At 50.1% G+C, this 16,867-nt stretch overlaps 1 protein-coding gene across 1 annotated transcript in view; it reads right to left on the bottom strand.

The window, feature by feature from the left end:
- specc1 (sperm antigen with calponin homology and coiled-coil domains 1) overlaps positions 1–5,209 on the bottom strand; it is an 88,774-nt gene extending 83,565 nt beyond the window's left edge. The window contains 1 exon segment of the mRNA XM_035433229.1: positions 5,094–5,209. The gene's annotated coding sequence lies outside the window, so the exon portion shown is untranslated.
- Positions 5,210–16,867: the final 11,658 nt, after the last annotated feature.

Raw genomic sequence — 16,867 nt, forward strand, 5'->3', positions numbered from 1 at the left:
GGGGTAAGTGCAGCAGCCAAAAAAGCTGCCTTGGCGCAGCGACAAATAACGGCAGAATTTAACTCTGAGCTCTTATCACAGCTCGCTGCTGCAGAAGTGCCTGAAGCTAAAAGCACGCGGGGAATAAAATCAACCTCGATCGTATTTATTTATTTATTTTTAATTCGCATGGATGGAACACGGTAATTCGGAAGTCGCGGTTTAAATAATTAATGCGATGATCATCGCGGAAAGGGCAGGCGGTCAGAGAATGAAAGCGCTCCTCTGGATGGGGAGGCACTGCATCGCGCGCGGTATAATGAGCTCTCCAGCTGCTACTTACAGACCTCGTGCCCGGCTTCATTGATTTTAACTGAGGCGGGCATACACTAACTCATTCGTTAAAGCAGGGCTCTTCTGACGATTGAAACTGAGTGCTTATGAATAGCGCGTTTCCGCTCTCTGACGTCCTTCACTTTTAAAAGGTTTCTGGCAGGGCCAAGGCCTTTTAAAGACAGCAAAACGATGGCAACAGCAATACTGCGAAGGTAAATTTGCGGTAGCCTTTTTGTCTTTTTAGTCTTATTAAAAAATCATTCACTACCGCAGTCCAACAGCCCTTGAAACTGGCTAATGAGGGTGTTTATCCAAAAGCTCACACACCTGGATTTTGTGCCAACCCAGCATAAAAGGCACTACTGTGTTGTGCAGAAAACTGTTTGGTTAGGATGTACAGGCTTCAGTAAAAAAAATGACCAAAACTCAATTTCAGCTACTTCCACAAAAAAAATAAGGGGGGGGGGGGGTGGTGGCTTAAACTGTTTGGAGGAACTGGCACTGAACCAAAACCAACTCACAAAGGTTAAGCTGTTACTAATAATGTAGCGGCGCCTCCGTGAAAGACTGCTCACAAAGCTACATTTAATGGGAGCGTAATTAGAGAAAGTCCCCAAGTAGTTATCTGATTAGCAGACACAGCGCGCACTGTGCTGGGCCGGTCACGTGATGTCGAGTCCTGGTTTGGCTCCCAATAAAACACGATTCCTCGCGTCTGGGAAGGAATCGGGGGAAACTGAGTCATTTGACACAGGGCTCAGTATTTCCTGCCTGCTTCTTTTCATGTGAATCTGACGTTATAATACTTACGTGGGAGAAGCGAAAGCTACCTCTGAAAAAAAGCATTCGGCTGGGTCCCCAAAGCATTCAAAGGCACCTAGAGTCAATCTGCGAGACGATGAAACCCAGGGAACGTGTTTGGTTCGACATGTCAAGGGTTTATAAATTGGCCTCAAAAGACCCATTCACTTTCTGTGTGCTGGTAACATGAAACCTAACATATTCTCCTGGGGTTCATTTAAAAATGCCCACAAACCTTTTACAGAAAGGGCTCTATTTAAAGCTCCAATTAGGTATACATTTTAATTAAAGGGTAATTATAAAGAAAACCTATTTTTCAGAGACCACTCCTAGGCACCCTTTATCGAAAGGAGCGAAAAGGAGCACTCATATTTCAGAGCTGTCAGTAAAACCATGGAAACGTTAAATGGAAAGGGAAACGGTTAGCGAAACCAAACACAAAACGGATATTTACACAAAAGGATATTTATATGTGTACGAAGGGCCGTCTGCTGGAAAGGCCAACAAGAAGGGCCAAGCGAGTCCAGTTACATTATTCATCAAAGCGATGCTCCCACAAGCTTATTTGTTTTACTCATTGGTTTGTGTCTCCCTGCTGTAATGGCGAATTATCAGCGAGAATCACTGCAGGACCCGGCCCCTGCGGCCCGTAAGTGTGTCGAGTCCGTCTCTGCCCCTCACGCGCTGACCTAGATTCCAGCCCCGCGCCCTGGCAGGCTGCAGACGTCTCCGCCGGCGTGACTGATGGCTTTCCCATAATCTGGCTGCTGCTCTCCGCCCCTTTTCCCACCCCGTCCGCGGAAAGAGCACACGTGTGCGCCACGTTCTGTCCCCGCGGCCAGCTCTGCAACTCACCCCGCTAACCCCACATACACACACACACCCGCTAACCCCACATACAAACACACACCCACTAACCCCCCATACAAACACACACACACGTACACAAACACGCATACCACACACACACACATACACATACACTCACACACGTACACACACACACGTACACAAACACACATACTACACACACACACAAACACACAAACACACCCTCTCACACACACACACACACACACTCTCTCTCTCTCACACACCCTCTCACACACACATACACTCTCTCTCTCTCTCTCACACACACACACACACACACAGCTGGAGCTCCCCTCACACGAGGCCCATACACCAGTGCGGTGGCGTGCTGGCGCTCTCCCGTGACGCGTCTCCGTTCTCTGACACCTCAAGTGGGTCATCAATCAGGCACGGAAACGGCTCGGCCTCCCGCAAACCGCTCACGTGCGCCTCCCTGGACCAACGGCCGCAGCGGGAGATCCCCCCCCCCCGCACCTCCGAGCAGGAGCAGCGCCTCCACTGCACTCCTCACTAACTCCTCACCTTATCAAAAAACAAAGTTCCTAAGAACCTGATATAAATCATAAATGACTGAAACTCTTTGTGAAAACAGGATCTCAAATGTTCCATGCATCTAATTTTATATGCCAGTACTAGCTCATTATAGGCTGATATATACAATTTACTTCATTTTTTTCAGAAACATTTTGTAAAAATATTTGGCCAGTGCCTAAGACTAGCTATAAATTGCAGGCCTGGGGTACTGACAGAGCTAACTGGTGATAAAGAGGCCTTTCAAAACAAAGACTGTTAGAGCGAACAGCTGTGGCCTAACATCGGAATGTTGTGCCCATTAGTCTGAAAAATGCCAGTAGATTAAAACAGGGAATCTGCATTGGCAGTTAGCTGCCACGCCCTGTAGCGTCGCTAAGGTTGCCGTTAGCTTCGCTGTGTCACGCGCTCTTCAGACGGCAGGCCAGGCTAGGAGAAGCCCGCGCTCCGCGTCGGTCTCCGCGAAAACACGCCGGCTTCTCCCCCGAGCTCGGCGGAGGAGTCTGTGTGTAGATTCCTGGCTGGCAGGCGGCGATAACTTATCTCTCAAAGCGTTAGGAAAAAAAACCCATTTCGCTTTCTCCCTCCTTATCGGCTTCAGATGTCCAAGAACTGAGATGTGAACGGTTCCAAGGCGCGTTTATAATCCTGAACTGTCGCTAGGAAGGAGTAAATCGCTCCCCTTGTGAGGACTTCTGGCTTGTTTTGATGAGCCAATCCTCAGAAAGCAGGGGAAGATAATGTTAATATCGGGTGATTGAATGTTTCATGCACGCACCTCATGCACAGGGAAGGTTTTTAAAGTAAATGCTAAAAGAGGAAGGATTTCTAAAAACTGAAATGTTATGCACAACACTATCGCAGAATGACACGTGGTTGAACGTGAGGACTGATCTTTCTCTGAATGTGAGCTACCCCTTACTTACAGACTGCCTCAGCTATACTTCTGAGACCAGTCTTTATTTAGTCACATAAACAAACACACACACACACACACACTCACTCACTCTCTCACACACACACACACTCACACACACACACACACACACACAAAACATCTGCACAAACGCATGCATATGCACATAGACTCATACACATTGTGTCCAAAACCAACACACAGACGTGTAAACACATAATACGTTCACCCATACAGATGTGCCACATCAGTACGGGTGGAAAACACACAGAAATGCACACGGAGGGCACAGTCACACACACACCTACAAGCACACAAACACACAAACGCCTACACCAAAACGCACGCCATTGCCCTTTTAAAAGATCACAAAACACGCGTGCAATGCAAGGCAGTCTTCAGGGAGTCTCCTCACTCATCGCCATTTTAAACGTCCATCACTATCTGGCCTCACTGGAGGCCACCGCCGCCATAGGACCGCTCTTCATTCAGGCCTCCGCGACCTCTGACCTCCGACAGGGGGTTTTTTAGACCGGCGCTGGGGCATTTCGCACCGTCCTCATGGCGTTATAAATAGCCGGCGCGCCCCCCTCTCCTCCCGCGGGCCCGAGCATGCGACACGCTGGCGCGGTAAATGCCAGGGCCCAGCGGCGCTCAACATCCAGTGACAGATGGGGAGAAGATGCGCGCATCCTCAGCGAAGCCAGAACAGTCCGGCGCGCTAGCGACAGACTCCGCTCCTTTTCAAAAAAGAGCCATACGAACAGCAGCTTCCACGGTCCATCTAGTGACAGATTTTGGTTTTTCGAGTGGGATTTTTTTGGCACTGAAGAAACCACTCGGCTTCCTGCTCACTTCCTGTGCGCATATTTACGAAAAAGAAAGATGGCTTACGCTACATTGAAAATAGATTTAGTCAGCGTGACCGGATTTGCTATTTATGTATAGCACACCACAGTGCAATTTTTTTTTTCTCTTATATTCACGGTTCATTTTCAAACTAAACATACAGACTAAAGTAAAAAAAAAAAAAACTTATACTGCAGTCAGGTTGGCAGAGCTCTTTAAAAAGGATGTGTGGGTTAAATACTCTGCTGCTTGATCACATCCTCTGAACCACAGATGTGCCACAGACTGCAGGAGCCAGGCCTTTCCTACTCTCAGAAAACTACCTTTTTACTGTCAGCTTGAACGTCTGAAGAAGCAGTGCATATAGAAACCAGCTCGAGGCTCACAAACAACACACAGACTTTATGGGTTTTTCCATAGAATTTTTCCAGTCAAAGATCCGAGGTCCTTGCCAATGAAAGTAGCACTTCAACGCCAACTGGAGTGAAATATTACTTAAAGACGGACAGCCATCAGATAATACATGAAGAGCGAGTTATAAAATTGCAAAGAAAGTTTGAACCCAGGCTAACATCCTGGTGACTTAGACTAGTTCCACATTTGTTTTGAAAGGAAAATTAGAGTTCCTCTATTAGCGTAGCGAGTTTTCGACGCCCGTAAAGAAGAGTGAAGCGCGCGGCGCCGCTATCGCTGTAAGACCTGTCAGGTTTAGCGTGCTAGCGGTAAGTTAGCCCAGCGCTGCCCCGCGCTGCACCTTCTGATCTGTGGCCGAACGGAGCGGAGGAGAACGAGCCGAGAGGGTACTCACGGAACAGAGCAGGCAGCCGAGCCAACGGTCGGGGCGTAGCAGTCTGGCGCTCTCTCTCTCTCCCTCCCTCACCCTCTCTCTCTCTCCCTCTCTCTCTCTCTCTCTCTCTCCCTCCCTCACCCTCTCTCTCTCTCCCTCTCTCTCTCTCTCCCTCTCTCTCTCTCCGCGCGTGTGAGAGGCTGACTGCATGTGCAGCGCAGGCAGGCTGGGCGGGCGAGCGAGTGAGCGAGCCCCAGGGAGGGGAACCGCGGCGAGTTCCTGGAGGGGGGCTCTCTCAGAAGCTGGCGGGCGCCGGGGGCTGCTGCTGCTGCGGAAGCGGAGGCTCCCTCCCGCGCCGGCCGGTAGCATTAGCGTTAGCGTGGGCGAGGGAGAGCCGCTGGAGTCGCTGGCTCTATCCCAGCCCCACGCCCCCCCCCCCCCCCCCCCCCCCCCCCACAGGACTGTTATTTAGTTTTTTGCCCCTGTGAGAAAAGGCAGCGGGTTTCGGCTCCTGTGCACTAGCAGCTGTGCGGGGACGCACGCTCGGGCTCTTATTGTTTCCCGGTGCTTGACCGCTTCGCTCCGCCGGACGCGATCCCTCTTCTTCTTCCTCTATGAAATTTAAAATGAGAGGGCAGACATGGCTCCTCCGGAGGCTCGATGGCTCGTACCTTCCCGATTCCCGACGCTCCCCTCCTAAACTCCCGCCGGAGCGCCCACAATGCCCCCTCTTTGTCCCGTGTCTCGGCGCGGCGCCCGCGAAGGAAAGTGCGCGCGGTCCAGCGTGATCCAGCCCCCCCCCCCAAACCCACAACCTGAGGCGGCAGGGAGAACCGGCGGCTCTGGAAGAGAAGGCGGCTCTGGCTGAAACCCGACTCCGAGGGCGCCATTTTGAAAAAGGCCGGCTGCTTGCGGTCGGCGGTGAGGGCCGCGCCCTCCGCGGCGAGGCTAACGGCTCGGAAAAGTTTACAGGAAGTTTACGCGGCGGCCCTTCCCGCGCGCCCGCGGGACTCGGACGAGGGCTCTGCGCCGCTCGGTAACGGGGGTGAGCTGCTGAAGCTGACACAGATGTTACCCTTTCTTTTCGTGCTTTACTGGAAGAACCGCGAAAATTACAGAGGGAGGCTAACACCAGGGTTGCTCCCTGCTGCGCTCCTCCTGGATTCCTGTAACCCGAAGCTACGCGCTGCGGCTGCTCCAGTAATTCCCACCGCCGTGCTGAGGGCTTTAGGCCACGTCCTGACCGTCAGCCATTTCCCAGCCCCGACGGGGGAAGAGGTTACCTCGGAAACGGCACCTGTTACGAGAGACGCGGAGCTGTGCGCTGCGGCCTGTAAGGTCCTCCAGACGGGCCGCGAGAGGCCGCCAGCGCTTCCTGTTTCGAGCCCTTGAGAAGCTCTCCCGGTCTCCTCAGAGCGGGGTCACGTTATTCACACACAGAGAGGGAGGAAACAGCAGCTGCTGTTCGCACACGAGCGGCTAAGGCCAGCGAGACGTGCTTTCGGGAGGAAAGGCACAGCTGGGCCGTGATGTCACGTTTCTGGAGCAGACTGGGAACCGGCTACAGGAACCAAACCAAAGGAAACGCTAAAACTCCAGGGGGAAAAAAAACAAAACTTTATTCCTGGAACTCAAAAACTTTCACAGTCAGTCTGAGGATTTTCACTGGTTCCTCTTTACATTAAGTCAACACTGATATGTTAAGTCCCTCACACACACACACACACACAATGACACTCTTAAGTATGAGCACACACACACACACACACAGAAAACATAAGATACATAAATACATGTGAAAACACAAAACTAAAAGCACACACACCACACACATACACAGAAGGGATCTTGTAAAGCTGATTATTAAATACTGTGAGTAGCCCACAGAGTGCAGCATGAGCTGCTGCTACACTATGGGACTTGATGGTAATGAAACTTCACCCACGCTCAAAAGAAACTCACATAAATAATGAGAGCTCTAGGCTAATATTTGGTTAGCGCTTTCCAGTTCGCGCAGGCTGAACTTCATAAACGCTGTGTCAACAATCCACGTCCTGGTCGGACGCTGTCGATAGCATCAGCGGGGCGGGCGCGCTGAGCTTCCTGTACGAGAACGCAGCAGCCCGACCCTCTCAGCTTCCCCAGGACCCAACGTGCAGCCCACAGAGCTAAGACAGCAGAAGCGCTGCTGTCTCTACGAGAGATGGATGAAGAGATGGGGCCGCCGATGACGAATGGCCCTTTAATCAAAGTGCGTTCATCACCAGCTGGACAACGGCCCTCTTTCTCATCGGACCTAAAACCAGCTGTGAATTCCGGGGGCCGAGAGGAACTCCAAACAGCTTTAATCCGGTTCAGCCTCCGCGTCTGACATCTACGCCGCACAGCTAACCGAGGAGCCCGTGAAAGTCCTAAAAGAGGAACATGAAAGGAGCTCATTAAACAGGAAGTGAAAGACCGTTTGGTTCCACATCATCGTATCTACTCTCTTGGGTACAGCTCCACTGCAGTCCCGTCACAAAAGCCCGCCTCCTGACCCAGCGCTGGTCCGTGGACAGCGCGCTCCCGTTAACCTTCAGTTAGTCACGCGCACTTAGCGGACAGAGGCACCAAGGCCGGCACAGCCCTTCTGCTCCGTGTGCTTTGGAGAATCTGGCTCCTCGTTTCACCCGAGTTTGCCGGCAGTCTGAGGCTGGATGCATGCACCGCTTTAACCTTTTAAGGCGTGACATCACAAATATGTGATTAGAATGTTCTAAACTGAACGTTCTGATGCTGATGTCACAATCGCTGCTGGTAATTGAATTCAACGTTCTAGAACACTCACTTATAATTTTGAAGAAAAAAACATTCCAAAAAAAATCTACTCATCAACGAGTTAACCCCCCCCCCCCACCCCCCCCACATCACTCCCTCCCGAGGCGGTCCCTGGCTGTTATTCCATCCTGAAAACCAATTACAGCCGCGGCGTTCCTCACCGAGCTGGCGTCTGCCCAGCGAGGTCTACGCGTCTGAGCTATCTGCGAACGCGCTACAAACACCGCTGCTGACAAATCGCCAACACATGACCGCGGGGGACACGCGTCTCCCTGGAAATAGCCTCCCGCGTAGTTCCGAGCGCGCGTTCCCGCGATTCGCCGGAGCGAAGCCGCATCACGTTCATGACACGTTCTGAAATATTAATGGCATTACACGCAGGCGAAGCAGCACTAATTACGCTTAAGTGAAAAGTACTTAAGCCGTGCTTCCTAACGAGAAGAGAAAGACACCGAGAGCTAAACTCCAGGATGCTTTCCAAAGCCTCCCTTGGTTCCCTCAGTCAGCCTTTTGCTCATCGGTGGTGTGAACTGCATGTGCTGTGCACTGATGTGGCCCTGACACATCACACTCCGTCACTGGCATCAGAAGAGAAAGCTGGCTCCCGCATGGCCATGGCCTGTAATAACAGAAACTAAAGCTTTCTCTCACATTTAGAAGTGCGGCTTTGAGAGGGTGTGATGCGGGTCCTCCTCATTGGCTGGTTAGCCGGAGCAGCGGTAGGCCATCTGTACCCACCCACTCGGCGAGGCCAGACTGCTGCCGTGACCACGGCCCGTCTCCCGGGTAACGGGTCGACACGGACGCGGAGCGCAGCAGGGGGGTGAACCCGTCTGGGTCTCCGCCCCGCTCACCTCGCCTGGCCCAAACGGCGGACTGGGGGGCGTGAGCCGCCTGTCAGGTGAAGACTCTCGTCGGCCTTTGATTACAAACCCGTGTCCTCAGCTGCTGGTACGGAAGTAGCGATTCACCAACACGCTGGAAGCATTTCCTCAATGTAATCTGATCAGTTCATTCATTTAATCTGGTCATTTGGAAAATAGGAAGATCCAGTCATTTCATTACATGATCTTATCAATCTGTTTTAATTTGGCAAATTGGGTAACAGGATATTATTGACATGAGCCAATCATTTAATCAATACAATACGATTTGGTCAATCCATTGATACCATTATTAATTCAAGATATGACTCTGCAACAATAATTGTTTTATTGCAAGAAAAGCTATGAATAATTACAACTATAATGATAAAACAGTAACTAATATCAATCTAAAACCTGCGCAAATGCTAAATGTTCCCCCATATACTTCCACAATATGAAATGTCCAGTTACAACAGTAGGCCCATCACTGCTACAATGCTACAGTGTCCATCCACTTCGAAGGGCAAGGACTAGCATGACCCTGCAAAAGCCTGCCGGCTGCTTATTTCACATCCACCAGTGATGCCGCTATGGCTGTTGTACTGTGAGGACTGTGCAGCTAGTGCTGTTGTCACAGCCACACTGCAGGCTCTCATTTGACCAGAGGAGTCACTACTGAGCCGGGGCAACCCTGCCAACTGAAACAGCCAATCACAATGCATGTACTGCTCTACATGACCCAGTCAGAGCCAATCACAAGGCATGTACTGCTCTACATGACCCAGTCAGAGCCAATCACAAGGCATGTACTGCTCTACATGACCCAGTCAGAGCCAATCACATTGCACGTACTGCTCTACTTGACCCAGTCAGAGCCAGTCACTATACGTGTACTGCTCTAAATCATCCAATCACATTCCTTAGCCAGTGCAGTCACAGTTTTCACATTTAAGTGGAACAGTTACAAAATGCAACAGCGAAACGGGGCCAAGAACACAGCCTGCACACTGTACCTTTAAGATGAATCAAAGATGGGATTTAATCAACTCTCATTTGACAGTTATTGTGCCTCAGTGTCACACGCGTGCAATGTGGGCATCGGAGCAGTAGAGCTGAACAGCAGGGTGGCACTCACAGAGATGAGGCATCTGGCCCTGCGCATGACACACCCAGAGCAGAATGCGCGTTTTCAGCAGTCCCTAATGGGCCACACAGTGTGTGTGACTTCAGTGTGCTGAATCACTGCTGGAGAGAGCCGTCTCAGGGGAGGGGGGGGGGGGGAGAGAGAGAGAGAGGGGGGAGAGAGAGAGAGAGAGAGAGAGAGAGGAAGAGGGAGAGGGAGGGAGAGAGAGAGAGAGAGAGAGAGGAAGAGCTCATCCACAGCCTCATCCACTGCAGTCTGTGTCCCCCATCTTTATAACCAGGACCTGCTCTCAATCGCATGTATGGCGTGCTGAAAAAAAGTGCGATAAGTGTTTCAGTCTTGTAACAAAAATTAAAATCTTATTTCTCTCTCTCAAGTAAAAAATATTAGTTTGTTTTATGTTACTTAACTTTTTTTTATTTTTCTTGACAAGTGAAATTGTCTAACCCCACTGGCAAATCTAGAAATGAGCCAAGCTGTCTCATTTCACTGGCATCATCTTTTTTGTCTTATTTAGCAAAAAAGTAACAGGAATAAGTTTTTGAGTCTAAATGTAAGACTCGAGTGCTTGTTAAGATTGACTTGTTCTCTGGTTTTGGCAGCGCACTGAGCAGGCCCGCTGTAACACGGTCCTCCGTGATGAATCGGACCGCGAGGCGCGAATCTGCTCGGCACTCTGCAGAAGCCACGGCGGCCTTCGTCCTTCCTCTTCCTCCTCCTCTCTCACGCGGAATGTGGCAAACGCATTAACTGCTCGTAGGGCCTTTATCCTGTTTGTCCGCAGAGTTATGACACGAGCACAAACCTATAAATAACTCCCATACCAGTGGGCTGAGCCGGACAGGCACTCTGCGTTCCTGTTGACTAAACTTTACAATGACCCCCGTGACTCATCCCATCCGTCACTCACGCAGCAGATCATTGGCAGACGTGTTGATGGACTACCCAGACTTGTTTGCGCCGCGTTTTCCAGAAGCCCAACTGAAGAGGCCACATTGGCCTGGCTCATGGGTGGAGAAGGAGGGCCATGATGGGTTCCTGCATTTCATGGCAGCCTCTACTTTTAATAACTTATAAAACTAAATGTATTTATAAGCTCATGAATGACCTGTGTCCCTCCCTACTAGAGATGGAAAGTAAAAGTCCTGCCATCAGTTTCTTCCACCTGTGAACTCAGCCAGCTGAATTCACTAATTAGCTCTACCACCTGGGTGAAGAATTGTGCCAATTAGCAAATCCAGGTGATTGAAAAAAAAAAAAATACTGGGGAGGACTTTTACCTTCTGAATCTGGATTTTCCACCTCTGCTCCCGACTATTAAACAGTTTTACGCTTGTTAAACATAAGAGTGACCCATTGGTGCATGCATCTAATTACTTATCTCAGCCGAAAAACCTGCACGTATGCCCGCCCTCACCCCTGACTGCGTTATTGGAGCCGAGCCGAGAAAGCAGAGGAAGGAATGCCCCAAGGAATCCGGAAGGTTCCGCAAGGCGTAACCTTAACCTTACCTCACTGGAACGTGTCTGTCTGGTACCCCACAGAGAGCGCAACAAAAGGGGAAATTCCTTCGAGGGGAGCACCCCGCGCCTGCGATAAAACGCGCCTGCCGGGCGGGGCGTCCCGCGTGTCAGAGTCAGCTATGATGGACAGCTCGCAGGAACTCCCCACGACAGGCAGCGGCGACGCGAGCATTCCTCCAGAGAGATTATACCACGGAAAGGGCGGGGCTGCGACTCCATCAACATTCAAGAGTACCTGAAGCAAAAAATTCGAAGTGAAAGGAGGTGAAGGAAAGAGTTGAGGTGAAGAAGAAGAAGATGAAGAGCGAGTGAAAGAAGATGAAGAGCGAGCGGGGCCCCGAGCCGAGCGAGCCGTCAGAACGTAGACGGCGGCAGAAGCACAAGCGGCCCCGTGGAGAGAAAAACCCTTTCCCGCTCTTCAGCTCTTATCAGCACTTTTGAGATCAAGGGAGAGCGTGAGAGAAGAGGGGGAGAGAGATAAGAAAAAGAGGGTGGTAAAAAAAAACTACTTCCTGAGGTGGCGCAAAATCTAAAAGTCAACGCAAGATCTCCACTGGAGATCGACCTTCTTGGCCTTGTGACCCGCCCTGCACCCACACTGCTTTCTGATACCGACCAATAAGATCAAAGAATACGCACTTCCTGTATAAGCCGCTGCCAGAGAAGGCTTCCGTGTATATTGCATCTCATCCGTGGGGACAGGACTTCCTGTTCTGGCAGCGTCGACGTACCCCGCAAGTTCGGGAAACCATTTCGACGAACCTTATCTGTGCTCTTCAAAAGGCCCCCAGACGGCCGTGGAGAGGCGCGTGGAAGTCTGAGTCATTATACTGCATTCCATCATTCACACGACTCTTTACAAATCTTTGACGCCGCCCAACCCGCAAAAGACAAAGATATCTACTGTAAGACATGCGGACACATCAGCAGCCCAACACAATACTATAAGACAACTTAGGATATCCCTCCCTAAAATATATCTGCTTTCCCCTCACAGTGTCAAAGACTCCCCCATTTTTCTCTCCATCTGACGCAACCGGAGAGGAGTGTCCCAGTGCACGTAGCTCAGTGAGGCAGGACGCCACAACATGGCCGCCGCATCGGGACGGTGGCATGGGCGCTTGTTTGAAGTCTCCGGGTGTGGTTTCCCTTTTCGTCCAGGTGGAGAGCGAGAGAAAGGTGGCCAGGTGGCGTTTCATCTGTCGTGAGCAAACAATTGGATTCCCATCCGCAGGTGCCGCACCCACACGCCAGCCGAACAGAGCATAGCAACCAGTTCTGCCGGCATCTCCTACAGAGCTAACATGACTATATTAGGTCAATACCGAACACCCTTTTCCATAGACAATCGTGACCTTACGTTGCCTTCGCTTCATTTTGTTAAAGTCTAAATTTTGTGTGGTACGGCAGTGTTAAAATTGAGAATGTCTAAACCATAGACTGTATAAAAATAACCCACTGCCACATTAGACTGGGTTGTTAATGTAATCATGTAATTGTGGGGGACTGCTCTGTTCTAAAGCCCACATAATGATGCATGCGGTTCACACACACACTCCCCCTTCTGCCTCTTTCTTTGTGGGATTTGGATTCTATTAATACTGAAATCTACTCACAGCGAAAGGTGCATGTTTTAAAGAAAATGAAGATTAAACAGAACTGTATCTTGAAGAGAATGTGGCATTATTAAAACACACTGATCTGTAATATCTCAGATCAATTCATTTAGCATTATTACCAAATTGATAAGAGCAAATTTTCACATCTTTATGTGCATGTACATCAACAGTAATGTAAACATAAATCGAAACCAAACAGCTATATATAGTAATAGACCTGCCACAGTTTCCTTGAAAAGGAAACACGAAGTTGTCATGTGGCTTTCAAAATGGTCCAAGATCAAGAGGATGTCATTTAAATCAAGTCTTCCGCAGTTTACGACCAAATCCAGAACGCAAGCATGGCCAACGCGATTAAAGAACGAGGTTTGGCAGTTCATATTTCTGACATGACCAAATATGGGCCTATGGGTGCATGTGAGAGGAAAAGCAGAACGGTGTGTCGTTGCCATGACATTCCAAGGATCTACTGAGGCTGGCAACGACCGAACGCGCGGGGCAAATATGCAGTCAATTTCCTGTCAAATCCCAACATAGCTTACAAAAAGAGGCCCTCTGACGGAAAACCTCTGCCTCCTTAAAAAGTATCAACAGGCCTGTGCCTCCACACCTCCAGCTTTACTTCAAAATATCTTTGCAGATTTCAGTGAAAATTACTTTTGCAGATTTCAATGAAGCCCTGGAGCTGATGCTGACTCTATAAAATGAATAGGCCCACTTCACTTCTTTACAGAAATGAAAGACTAAGCTTGAGCTAGTCTAAAATAAGGTATTCATTTTCTAGAGTGCATGAGTTCTCTATAATTAAACCTTGGGGGTAGAAGAAGCTCCGCTGGCTTTGTTTGAGAACAAATGAACTTTTTTTTCTTCATATCTAAGCCATCTGACTAGGTGAACAGATAAATGACGATATATGTGCATGTGGATAAGTGCACCCTTATAAATGACTAGCACGTTCTACAATGCAAAATACAAAGTATGAGGAGCAACCTTTTTATTTATCAACTACACTATGCACTTTGAAACCATGACAACTGAAAATTGCAATTCCAGTTTTTATTTTCAGTACATTCTGCTATTTTAAACACACATTGTAATGTACTGTAAAAGGTATTCCATGCTATAGTAATTGCATATAAAAGCATATAGCAAAATGGATAGAATTTACTGAAATATTTTCTAAGAATTTATAAATTTGAGCTTAGGATATTTTTATTTTAGTTTGTCATTTGGATAAAGAAACTCTTGTTTCAAAATGAGTCATTTAGAAGGTCTGGATTCTTGGACCAAATGCATACATGTGACTGTGTGCAATAAGGACCAGCAGGCACACGCACATGCACACACACACGTGCGCACGCGTCCTTGCACACACACTCTCTGTCTCTCTCTCTCTCACACACACACATGCACGCACACACACATACACATACATATGCATACACACTCACACACACTGATACACACACACACACGCTCACACACACACACACATACATATGCATACACACTCACACACACTGATACACACACACACATGCTCACACACACACACACATACACACTCACATACACACACACAAACATGAACAGAACATGAGCTTCCCTGCTGTGGAGCCGAACTGCAGCCTGGACCAGCCACACCTTCACAGCACACGCAGCGTTAAACACTGGGGCTTACCTCAGTGCGCTGTCCTAGACCTGGGCCGTACCCAAGCTGAAATCCTGGCTCAGACTGCACGCGTGGGCGTGGGCCCCCACGGAGGGGGGGCGTAATGAGCCCTGTATCCAGCGGGCTTCCCGGGGCAGGCTGGCAGTGCCAACTGGGAGCAGCTCCCAAACCCCCGCTTATCTCTGCGATTAGCCCCTCCACTGCACGCGGGGACGTGCCGCTCCGAGGGTAGGCGCAATGAGTCAGCCTGTCCTCCGGGGGGCACTCCCAATCCCGGGCTGCTCCTTTCCAAAGGGTGAGGGAACGAACAATGGCCAATTCCTTTCAGCCTCTTAAGATCAAAGAGCACAGGGGTTGGGTTTTTAAAAAATATGTTTCCTGTCCAGAGGAAAATTCGCAGTGCTGCCGTTTGCAGTCAACGAGTTCTTAAGGCAAAGCCATCGTGCTGAACTGCACCCAGATCAACTGTGATCACTTTCTCAGGATTACACAGGTTCCTGCTTCCTGTTGCGGTCTCTCTGTGCATGATCCAGAGTCACCTGTCACCTGATGGGATCGCGTTTCAGACACGGCTAATCTGCCGCTCCCTGAGGGAAAGGCCCTCTCCAGACACTGTCTGCTCTCACCATCTGCCTCCTACACACATCATGGGGACCAGTACAGCCCAACCGCACAGTACCAAACACCTGCAGCATACACCATACAACCCAACTGCACAGCACCAATCACCTGCAGCACACACCACACAACCCAACTGCACAGTACCAAACACCTGCAGCACACACCACACAACCCAACTGCACAGCACCAAACACCTGCAGCACACACCACACAACCCAACTGCACAGTACCAAACACCTGCAGCATACACCATACAACCCAACTGCACAGCACCAATCACCTGCAGCACACACCACACAACCCAACTGCACAGTACCAAACACCTGCAGCACACACCACACAACCCAACTGCACAGCACCAAACACCTGCAGCACACACCACACAACCCAACTGCACAGTACCAAACACCTGCAGCACACACCACACAACCCAACTGCACAGCACCAAACACCTGCAGCACACACCATACAACCCAACTGCACAGCACCAAACACCTGCAGCACACACCATACAACCCAACTGCACAGCACCAAACACCTGTAGCACACACCACACAACCCAACTGCACAGTACCAAACACCTGCAGCACACACCATACAACCCAACTGCACAGCACCAAACACCTGCAGCACACACCACACAACCCAACTGCACAGTACCAAACACCTGCAGCACACACCATACAACCCAACTGCACAGCACCAAACACCTGCAGCACACACCATACAACCCAACTGCACAGCACCAAACACTTGCAGCACACACCAAACAACCCAACCGCACAGCACCAAACACCTGCAGCACACACCAAACAACCCAACCACACAGCACCAAACACCTGCAGCACATACCATACAACCCAACCACACAGCACAATGGTCCCAAACCATATATTTTTTTTTATTTAACCTTTATTTAACCAGAATAGGCTCATTGAGTTTCAAAATCTCTTTTCCAAGAGCAACCTGGCCAAGACAGGCAGTAACAAATCAATTCACAAAGTCAGAGACAGACAACATTTATTAGCCCCAAATAAAGCAAACCTTTCTGCAGAACTGATAAGCATAAAACAAAACACATTTCACGTTCCTTTCATTTCATGCACAAGCTAAAACGCCTCAAAATCCTGCACAAAAAGCACTTTTCTTCTGCCCGCCGGCTGACCTGCGCATTCACCCTCAGCGATCTGTTATGCGCATGCAAATGCAGCCGAAAATGCGACCGCCCTCTCGCTCTCTCAGAAGGGCGAGCGTTCCCCGCAGCTCTCGGGACGCTACCTGCGCCGAGGGGACACCGCCGCGGCGCGCGTGCGACCTGCACCGCTGCACCAGGGGGAAGGTGACCCCCTGCGTCTCCTCTCCTCAGCCCCCACGCGTTCCGCCACGCGTCACTCCGTTACCCTAGCGCCCAGTCTGTCACGCACACGTGCGTGCGGACACGGACTCACGGGTAAACGTGTGCAGAAATGCATACGCGCAAACGCGCACTTGAGCGCACAGGCACAAACACGTATGTACGCACGCACACACACA

Source organism: Anguilla anguilla, chromosome 9 (genome assembly GCF_013347855.1).
Source record: "Anguilla anguilla isolate fAngAng1 chromosome 9, fAngAng1.pri, whole genome shotgun sequence".
Classification (NCBI taxonomy): domain Eukaryota; kingdom Metazoa; phylum Chordata; class Actinopteri; order Anguilliformes; family Anguillidae; genus Anguilla; species Anguilla anguilla.